This window comes from Vicia villosa, unplaced genomic scaffold, assembly GCF_029867415.1.
Source record: "Vicia villosa cultivar HV-30 ecotype Madison, WI unplaced genomic scaffold, Vvil1.0 ctg.002032F_1_1, whole genome shotgun sequence".
Lineage (NCBI taxonomy): Eukaryota > Viridiplantae > Streptophyta > Magnoliopsida > Fabales > Fabaceae > Vicia > Vicia villosa.
The window spans coordinates 298,942-310,903 of record NW_026705820.1 but is presented as its reverse complement, the minus strand read 5'-3'; positions in this window follow the sequence as shown (position 1 = coordinate 310,903).

The window sequence follows — 11,962 nt, the reverse complement described above, 5'->3', positions numbered from 1 at the left end:
AATCATGCCCTTCACTGATCCAACACACCCTTATGGATACAGTATCATCAATGAACATGAATGAATGCAACATATATAACATACTCCTACTATCATCATCATCAATCATCAACATCATCATCATCATCATCATTCAAGTATGTTCATATATATTAACATCATTCAATTACAATTCCATAATCATCATACACAAAACATACACGTATTTGCATCAATCATCATACTCAACAAGAATAGCATACATTTATTTTCATCATTCTAAAAACCAATCAATCATCATCACGTAGATTATCCTACAAGGTTGGTTTAGCTCAAAACGGCGCATCAAACGGACCAACGGTTAAAAAGTTATGCATCTTTGAACTTTTAAAAATATCTCAAAACACCAACAGCACGTGGTGCCATCACCCGTTCGCGGCACGCACTGAGCGTCCCAGAATTCATTGGCTCTCTGCCAAGCTGTTCGCGGCGCAAACATCCACACGCGGCGCGAAACGAGAAAAAGTTACGCCTTCGCGGCGCGAACACAGGTACGCGGCGCGACCTGAGCGTATCACAACTTCCTGGCATTCTGCCCACCTGTTCGCGGCGCCACCCTACGCACGTGGCGCGAACCGGTAATTTCAGGAACCCCAACCTGCAGAAAACAGCATTCTATGCATTCCAAACACACCCAATACATACCAGTGCGAACATAGATACATAGATTGCCCAAAACAACACAAATTACGTCTCACAATGCATCAATTACGCATCAATTGAGACTATAACAACACAGACATCATAGATTCACACATAGAGGTCAAAACATCATACAATTTGACTCAATCCCTAAACCTATCATATGACTCAATCGACCCGAATTCCACATCTATTCAGTATTATCAACCCCTAACCCGATAATAGATGATAATCAGATAAGTCCCCCCTTACCTTAGACAATTTCTTGATTCTTGGTCTCTCCCTCTACCGTTCTCCTTCACGTTCCTCGTTCCTCAGACTTCTGTTCTTTCACGTTCTTTCTTTCTTCCCAATTCCAATTATTTTATGAAAATAACAATAATAATATTAGTAAAGGGCATTCTTATCTCACACCCCCCCTTCTACTATTTCTCACATGGCCCAAATGCCATAAACCATTATTTATTTATTATTTTTCACAAAATCCTTAATAATTCTAATTATTAATTCAATATTCTTGATTAAATTAATATTAAAATTATACGGGTGTTACAACTCTCCCCCACTAAAAGAGTTTTCATCCTCGAAAACATACCTCAGGTAAAGAGCTCTGGATACGAGTCCTTCATCTGGCTCTCTAGCTCCCAGGTAACATTTCCTTCAGCTGGTCCTCCCCAAGCTACCCTGACTAAAGCTATTTCCTTGCCACGCAATTGTTTCAGTCTTCTATCATCAATCCTCACAGGCAATGTTTCAACCGTTAAGTTGTCTTTTACCTGTACATCATCTACTTGGATCACATGGGACGGATCTGAAATGTATTTCCTCAACTGAGACACATGGAACACATCGTGCAAGTTTGTAAGCCTCGGCGGCAAAGCGATACGATATGCCAATTCTCCCACCTTTTCAGAAATTTGGAACGGTCCAATAAAACGCGGAGTCAACTTCCTTGACTTCAATGCCCGACCAATTCTTGTCATAGGAGTAACTCTCATAAACACATGATCTCCCTCTTGGAACTCAAGTGTCTTCCTTCTTTTATCGTAGTAACTTTTCTGACGACTCTGAGAAGCTCTCATCTTCTCCTGAATCATCTTAATCTTCTCTGTGGTCTCTTGTACAATTTCCGGACCAATCACAGCACTCTCACCAGCTTCGTACCAACACAACGGAGTTCTACACCTCCTACCATACAAAGCCTCAAACGGAGCCATACCTATACTCGAATGATAGCTGTTGTTGTAGGTAAATTCAATCAAAGGTAGATAACTATCCCAAGCACTCCTTTTTCTAATACACAAGCACGTAACAAGTCTTCTAACGACTGAATTGTTCTCTCAGTCTGTCCATCCGTCTGCGGATGATAAGCAGAACTCAACCTCAGTTTAGTACCTAAAGCCTTCTGCAAACCTTCCCAGAACTTAGACGAAAACCTCGGATCTCTGTCTGACACGATACTTGAAGGAATACCATGAAGACTAACTATCTTCTCGATGTACAACTGAGCTAGCTTCTCCATCGGATAATCCATTCTCACCGGTATAAAATGTGCAGACTTTGTCAACCTGTCCACCACGACCCAGATAGCTTCACAATTCTTGACAGTCCTCGGCAAACCCGACACAAAATCCATTGATATGCTATCCCACTTCCACTCAGGAATAAACATCGGTTGCATAAACCCAGACGGTTTCTGATGCTCAATCTTTGACTTCTGGCAAATTAAACAAGAGTACACAAACTCGGCAATTTCTTTCTTCATTCTCGGCCACCAAAACAACTTTTTCAAATCATGATACATCTTGGTAGCACCAGGATGAATACTCAATCCACTACGGTGTCCTTCCTCTAAAATACGTTTCCGGAGTTCAGTAATATCAGGGACACAAACTCGGTCACCAAACCTCAGTATACCTTTTTCATCAATTCTAAATTCACCACCTTTGCCTTGATTAATCAAAGTCAACTTATCTATTAACTCAACATCATCTTTCTGACCCTCTCTGATCTCTTCAAGAATGCCACTAGTCAGCTTCAACATACCCAATTTAACACTAGTAGGAGTACCTTCACATACCAAACTCAAGTCTCTGAATTGTTCAATCAAATCCAATTCCTTCACCATTAGCATAGACATATGCAAGGTTTTCCTACTCAATGCATCAGCAACAACGTTTGCCTTACCCGGATGGTAGTTCAAACCAAAATCATAATCTTTCAGGAATTCTAACCATCTTCTCTGCCTCATATTCAACTCTTTCTGGTCAAAGAGATACTTCAGGCTCTTATGGTCACTGAATACCTCAAATCTCGAACCATACAAATAATGTCGCCACAACTTTAAAACAAAGACTACAGCTGCCAGCTCCAAATCATGAGTCGGATAATTCCTCTCATGCACTTTAAGTTTTCTCGACGCATAAGCGACTACCTGATGATTTTGCATCAATACACCACCTAAGCCCATCAGCGATGCATCACAATAAACCACAAATGATTCTGTCGGATTCGGCAAAATCAAGATAGGAGCACTAGTCAACCTTCTCTTCAGCTCTTGGAATCCTTCTTCACACTTTGCATCCCAAATAAAAGCTTGCCCCTTTCTGGTTAGTTTAGTTAATGGCAATGCTAACTTTGCAAATCCTTCAATAAACTTCCTGTAATAACCTGCAAGGCCAAGAAAACTACGAATCTCTGACACTGACTTCGGAGCTTCCCACTGAGACACAGCTTCTATCTTTGTAGGATCAACAGCAATACCATTCTTAGAAATCACATGTCCAAGAAAACTGACTTCTTCTAACCAGAATTCACACTTCGACAGTTTGGCAAAAAGTTGCTTCTCTTTCAACAGTTCTAACACAGTTCTGAGGTGTTCGGCATGTTCTTCCTTACTCTTGGAATATATTAGGATATCATCTATAAATACCACCACGAACTTATCGAGATAAGGATGAAATATCCTATTCATATACTCCATAAATACACCAGGTGCATTAGTAACTCCAAACGGCATTACCGAATACTCGTAATGTCCATACCTTGTCCTGAAAGCGGTCTTCTGAATATCATCGTCTTTCACACGAATCTGGTGATACCCAGACCTCAGATCAATCTTACTAAACACACATGCTCCAACCAACTGATCCATCAAATCATCAATCCTCGGCAATGGATACCGATTCTTGATAGTAACCTTGTTCAATTGTCTGTAATCTACACACAGCCTCATCGAACCCTCTTTCTTCTTCACTAGTAACACAGGTGCACCCCAAGGAGAAACACTAGGACGAATAAATTTCTTCTCCAGCAATTCTTCTAACTGCTTCTTCAGTTCGGCCAACTCAGACGGCGACATACGGTACGGTGCCATCGACACTGGACTAGTTCCCGGAATTAAATCAATAGAAAACTCCACTTCTCTTTCCGGTGGTAATTCATTCACATCTTCGGGAAAAACTTCTGGAAATTCACACACCACAGGTAATTCGCTACTCGCCACCTTTTCTTTCACATTCATCAATGCGAACAACATAAATACTGTTGCACCATCTCCGATAGCCTCATTCACCTGCCTAGCTGTCATTTCTAGATTATCAGCACTAACCTCTTCAGGAAAAATTACCGTCTTCTCAAAACAGTTGATATGAACACGGTTGAACTCCAACCAGTTCATTCCCAGGATTACATCAAGTTCTTTCAACGGAAGGCACACTAAGTCCATTCCGAATTCTCTACCAAAAATGTCAACCGGACAATTCAAGCATGCAGACGAAGTAGTTACTGAACCCGACGCAGGAGTGTCAATAATCATACTTCCATTTATGTCAGATATCTCAAGATTTAACCTCGTAGCACAGTCCAAAGAAATAAAAGAATGAGTTGCTCCAGTATCAATAATCGCAACTAAAGGTGTGCCATGAATGAAACACGTACCTTTAATCAATCTGTCCTCTGGAGTAGTCTCTGACCCGGTCAAAGCAAAAATTTTTCCTCCCGATTGGTTCTTCTTCGGCTTAGGACAATTAGGACTGATGTGACCCTCTTCACCACAGTTGTAACAAGTCACAACCCTCTTCTTACAATCAGCCACAACATGACCCACTTCCTCACACTTGAAGCACTTCTTCTGATTCAGCTTGCACTCATTCCTACGGTGCCCGACCTCACCACAGTTATAGCACCTGACGAAAGCACTGGAGTCTCCCCCACTAGGCTTCTTCCAACCACCAGTCTTTGGATTACCTCTACCATATGGCTTACCCTTATCCATAGGCTTCTTCCCCTTCCTATCAACTAACTCGCGAGAGTGAGATGACTTCAGCTTGAGATTATCTTCCTCGAAGATCCTACTACAGTCCACCAAGTCTACAAATCTTCGGATTCTCTGATATCTGATACCCTGCTTAATCTCATCACGGAGACCGTTCTCGAACTTGACGCACTTCGAGAATTCACTAGCTTCATCATTGTTGTAGTGGACGTAGTACTTTGCCAACTCAACGAACTTCGAAGCGTACTCTGGTACTGTCATGCTACCTTGAACTAGTTCCAGAAATTCAATTTCCTTTCGACCCCTTACGTCCTCAGGAAAGTACCTTCTCAAAAACTCTCTCTTGAACACAGTCCAAGAAATAGCCACACCATCAGCTTCCAGTTCAGTCCTGGTAGTAAGCCACCAGTCGTCAGCCTCTTCAGACAACATGTGAGTACCATACCTCACCTTCAGATCCTCAGCACAATCGATGACTCTGAAGATTCTCTCGATTTCCTTAAGCCACTTCTGAGCACCTTCAGGATCATGCGTGCCCTTGAACAATGGAGGATTGTTCCTCTGAAAACTGTTCAGCTGCCTGTCAGCACCGATCGCAGCTCCATTGGCATTCCCTCCCAGCACACCCGCAATCATGCCCAGAGCCTCAGCGATAGCATCATCGTTTCTTCCTCCTCTTCCAGCCATTGTTCTGCTTAAATCACAACCAATTTAATCAGAACAGAAGTATCGACTGTTAACTCTTACTAGTCGCATACACAGGAAAGTAAAACTGACACTAAAACTCTGGTCATAACGCCCCTCTAATAACCCGCGGCAATTAACTATATTTTTAAAATCAGAGTAACACGTAGAGAGGCATCACAATTCATAATTAATGAAAACATACATCAGTATAAGTCATGCATTACTGAAAACACCTGAAAATCATAACTCATTAATCAAATTCATGTTCTACGCAGCGGAAATACTTCATCAAGTCAACATTATGTCGCTAATGTTTCAAACTTCAACCAAAACAATCTAAAATACAGAGTTACAATCAAAACTCCAAACAAACGTTCCCAGTGTTACAACTACCAGAGCATGACACCTGACGCTAACTAAACACTGACTCATGAGCTAATCCTCACCGAGTCGAACAGCCGCTATCCTCAATCTGAAAATGACAACATGTAAGGGTGAGTCTCATCATAATTAACAAATGTTATAAGGTTATAAAGCAATAACACGTCATAGTTGCATCATTCACCCAATTGTTTCACAAATAGCTATTCAAAACAAGTTAACCAACAATCAAACACATCATTCAACATTTACAACACTGGAATACATCCAATCATGTTATAAATTATGCACATGAATGAACTGACACTATGCATGTGGTACCAATCATCCTCAAATGGGATAACCCATGACCGATCCAACATCGTCCAAGATACGGCCCTGCCAGCACAGATTCCACACGATGGGAATCATGCCCTTCACTGATCCAACACACCCTTATGGATACAGTATCATCAATGAACATGAATGAATGCAACATATATAACATACTCCTTCTATCATCATCATCAATCATCAACATCATCATCATCATTCAAGTATGTTCATATATATTAACATCATTCAATTACAATTCCATAATCATCATACACAAAACATACACGTATTTGCATCAATCATCATACTCAACAAGAATAGCATACATGTATTTTCATCATTCTAAAAACCAATCAATCATCATCATGTAGATTATCCTACAAGGTTCGTTTAGCTCAAAACGGCGCATCAAACGGACCAACGGTTAAAAAGTTATGCATCTTTGAACTTTTAAAAATATCTCAAAACACCAAAAGCACGCGGTGCCATCACCCGTTCGCGGCGCGCACTGAGCGTCCCAGAATTCATTGGCTCTCTGCCAAGCTGTTCGCGGCGCAAACATCCACACGCGGCGCGAAACGAGAAAAAGTTACGCCTTCGCGGCGCGAACACAGGTACGCGGCGCGACCTGAGCGTATCACAACTTCCTGGCATTCTGCCCACCTGTTCGCGGCGCCACCCTACGCACGCGGCGCGAACCGGTAATTTCAGGAACCCCAACCTGCAGAAAACAGCATTCTATGCATTCCAAACACACCCAATACATACCAGTGCGAACATAGATACATAGATTGCCCAAAACAACACAAATTACGTCTCACAATGCATCAATTACGCATCAATTGAGACTATAACAACACAGACATCATAGATTCACACATAGAGGTCAAAACATCATACAATTTGACTCAATCCCTAAACCTATCATATGACTCAATCGACCCGAATTCCACATCTATTCAGTATTATCAACCCCTAACCCGATAATAGATGATAATCAGATAAGTCCCCCCTTACCTTAGACAATTTCTTGATTCTTGGTCTCTCCCTCTACCGTTCTCCTTCACGTTCCTCGTTCCTCAGACTTCTGTTCTTTCACGTTCTTTCTTTCTTCCCAATTCCAATTATTTTATGAAAATAACAATAATAATATTAGTAAAGGGCCTTCTTATCTCACACCCCCCCTTCTACTATTTCTCACATGGCCCAAATGCCATAAACCATTATTTATTTATTATTTTTCACAAAATCCTTAATAATTCTAATTATTAATTCAATATTCTTGATTAAATTAATATTAAAATTATACGGGCGTTACAGTACACAACACGCCCGGGCAATCAACCTAGGCCGAGCATAACCAATAATTATCAATAACATTCTGTGTTGGGATCACTCCCCGGAATTTACGAGCATGCAACGATAAAATTTCGATTCTAAGTGTTGGGATCACTCCCCAGAGGGTACGAGCATGCAACAATAAATTTTCGAACATACAAAGCTAAATGGGCATAAGTAAATTTTTAGAGCCGCATCAATTTTCTTCTTCAGCTTCTCGCGATCGGCCTCCATGGTCTTCACCTTGTCCTCGACAGTCTTCCTGGCCGCCTCCGCCTTCTTCAGAGCCTCGGCCGAACCCGAGCCACCATTGGCTAACACTTGGGCCATTCCCAAAACCCTCATCACGGCGGCGCTATCGCTCGCTAGCTGTTTTTGGAGGGCCGGGGGGTCCATCTCGCTGACCCGACGGGCTTCATCCGGAGAGGTGACCAGGAGAAACTTTTCAAAATAACCCCTATCTTTGTAGCAAGGAGGCAGTACGAAGGCACGCTCGGAGCCCAGATTCGACGGCTCATGACGTCCCGCCTCGGTATGACGAGGCTTCTTGGGAGACCTCTCGTCCATGTTCACCCGAGGAGAGCCAGCCGAGGCCGAGTTCTCTCCAGCACCAGTTCCCCGAGCCTTCTTCTGACGAATCTTCTTCGCGTCCTGAGTCATCATCTTCAGGAGCTTGTCATCCTTCTCCGGCATAGCATCTGAAAAAAGGAAACGAACAGGTTAGAATGAACACCAAACGGAAAAGGCAAAGCAAGGTAAATAGACACGACCTAACAGCGCCCGAGTCTCCTCGGGGGTCCGACAAGATAACAAGGCCTTAGTGTTAATAGCCCGCGGCTCCACAATCGGCACACCATTCTCATCCAAAACGGGATCCCCATTCTTCGTCACCCACTAAGACATGGTGAAACCATCTACATATTTGCAGAGGGCCGAGTACGACTCTGTGTCCTGCTCGTCCAGATCTCCGTCTTCCCAAGCATAGTATTTCGGGGGAGACGAGAAGTGGCCCTTCCACCAGAAAAACGGGAACACCGTGCAGAATTCCCTTACTACCTGCCCGTCCTCGTCCCTTGCTATCTCCCCGTCTGCATCCCGCACAACTACCATATCCGACACCGCAGAATAAGCCGTCGGAATGAGCGGACGGACGACAAAGTACCGGTCCTTGAAGCCTTTCACCGAGTCAATGTACATCTCGAAAAGTTTTCGGTCGGCATTTTTGAACGAGACCCAACTATATCGCCCGTCTGCCGTCTGCCTTTGGACACGAAAACACCTGCCGAACAGAGCGGTCGTAGCGTCGATGCCCAGATAATCACAGACAATCTCGAATGCTCGCATAAAAGCAAAAGCATTAGGATGCAATTGGGACGGCGCCAGAGCTAGAAACGCCATCATCGAAGTCTGGAAGCCGGAGAAGGGCAACCGGAAACCGAGCTCTTTGAATACATATTCATACATCGCAAAACTGTCCCCGTTGAACCGAGAACATATACGCTCGTTTGGGGACGGGCAAGCTATTTGGTAATTCGGCGCTTCGCCCTCTCCCAAAACCTCAACTTCTTTGAAAGCTCCATCTCAAGACTCGGTATATCGAGAAACGACCGTCAAAGGTTCGTCGGCTATCCAGTCGAGCGCGACCGTGCAGTCATAACTGAAGAAAGGCATTGGGGAAACCCCTCCCTCGGCGTCCGAACCGGGGGAATCAGCATGGTCATCTTCGGCCAGGGAGGGCGCGTTTTGAACCTCGACGACTTCAACGTCGGAGCTACTCGCCGTCGTATCTTCCGACCCACTAGCCCACAAGTCAGATTCTGAACTGGACCCCGAACTGGCACTCAAATCAGATTCACCTGCACGCAGAAGGGAGAAGTGAATTCGACAGTTCACCAAATCCACCCTTCCACCGCAATGCAAGCGAAAGGGTAGAGCAGGAGAAGCAGAGCCCCCGGCTAAACCCCCATCGAGGAAAGACGCCCGTCAGCCGAGGACTCACAAAAATAACAGAAGGGACATGACAGCGGAAATCGGATCTAAACAGGCGCGACGGCCTGACACGAACGTCATCTATGCCACAAACTAACACTAACCCCCGAGCATCGCCTAGATAACCCGAGGAGGAAGTAACGACTGCGCGTAAGACCCAGCCGACATAGATGACGAAGACCGCGAAAGTAAAATTGTAAAATCCCTAAAACCCTACGGGAAAAGAATAAAGCAACGAAGAGGGATATGAACTTACTTGAAGACATGATGACGGCGACTGGGAGAAACTCTTCGGCAGGCGGCGATTGTCGCGACGAACAATAGGATGAACAGCTGAGCAAGTATCTTCCGAGGATCGTCTACCTGAAGCCGAGCAAGTAAACAGAGAGAGAAAAACTCCTAAATGAGGGGAGGCCCAACATAGTTTCGGCCCAGTAAACTCCAGAGGCCCAAGCTCCTCGGGGACTCATCTCTGGGGTCCGAGGCACCCATCTTAGATATGCTCGGCAAGACCATCTTCGTGGACCATGTAGCGCCCGGCAGGACTGCTTCCCCCGAATCGGTCGACCCTCGGCACCATGCTCCCTGCGAGCTGGATGATGCTCGGCATAGGTGCTTCCCGCGAGCGCCTTCATCGCCGAGGACCCTGCTCAGCGCAGGGCTCCTTCATATTCAACCCTCCGAATAATACGGGTTCCACGTGGCTCCTAAAAGACCGTGTCTCCCTTGAATTTCGGAGCGGTTAACCAGGACAGAGGGCACACACGCACCTCCGATATTTCCGCTCAGGAAACTTGGCAGCCTCCTAGTTGGGCTTGGAAGTCCAACCCAATAGCGAGATCATGGCCCAGCGCTGGGGGCTATAAATACCCTCTTTGACTAGAGGGTCAGGTATTCACTTCTTTCTAACCTTTAGCTCGTACTTGCACTCCTTTGCTCGTCTACTCACTTTGGCATCGGAGTACCTTGCAGGTACACCCCCTCCTCCTTCCTAGAAGATCCAGTCCGAGCAGCCAGCGACGATTCTTCTGATCAGGTACGATCAGTTGATATGGTAGCCATCGTTAGTGTGACGCTTTGGTTTGTCCTGATGTTCCTCGGGATCCGGCCTGGGGAAACATTTGGCTACCGCGTGGTGTCATTAAGCACTAATTTGCCCCTAGAACCCTAGTTGAACTTGACCTTGGCCTGTAGAACGTAGCGAGATGGCTGGCTTTGGTTCTGTAACACCCCAATTCTACCCAAAGCATTTAGGCAAGAAAATATCAGAGTATTTAAAATTTCATACAACACAATTAGGATGTTACACTAAGTAACCAAACAAACACCTAGAAAATAAACGGACACTAACGATGCCAAAAGCATACACACCTGCCAATAAAATGATACATAACACACGGAAGATATGAACATATATATATATATACATATATCTCTCACTCTCAAAGAGGAGTTTTCCAAAATAAAGTGTTTACAATACACATCAACACATTATCACATATACATGTTCAAAAGAGTCATATACAAATAAATAACAACAGACTCCCGACTACCCAGTGTTACATATCAGAGCGACCGACAAGACCAACTGGAGAACTACCTCTTCCAAAAGACTCCCAAAGCGGCTAATCTGCAGGATGCCACTCAAGCATCAAATCAGCAGAAGGGTGAGAATATAATTCATAATGAAAGCATGACAATTATAGTAATGCCAACAAGTATCATCAAGAATCATACAACAAAGTAATCCACTCATTCAACCACAATCAATATATAAGTAATGTGACACATGAATGATAACATAAATTATACAGACAGACAATGATGAATGAGACTCGACTATGCATATGCATGTGGTACCAAATCCGGAGTAAAACTCCTCCTTGTCATTATGACAAATACACCTTTGCCGAGCATTATGCTGGGACTTTTTTCCCTCAGGAAAATACACCTTTGTCGAGCAGTAAGCTACGACTAAATGTCATCGAGCATTTAGCCCCCACTGATGACCTCTTGCCACTCGGGCAAATACACCTTTTTACCGAGCATTAAGCCCTCACTGGTAATAATTGCCAATTCAGGCCACCTGCTAATAGCATTCCGCCATTAACGTAATGAAATGTTATGCTGTGCAAATATATGACTCTATTACACGACAACAACATCATCAACAATATAACACGGTCACATACCCATGTTACACCGTTTATATTCTATCCAAAAGGATACATCACCAATTAATAACATCGTTACATATCAAGAATGAACATTCATTAATACATAACCTATACGAAC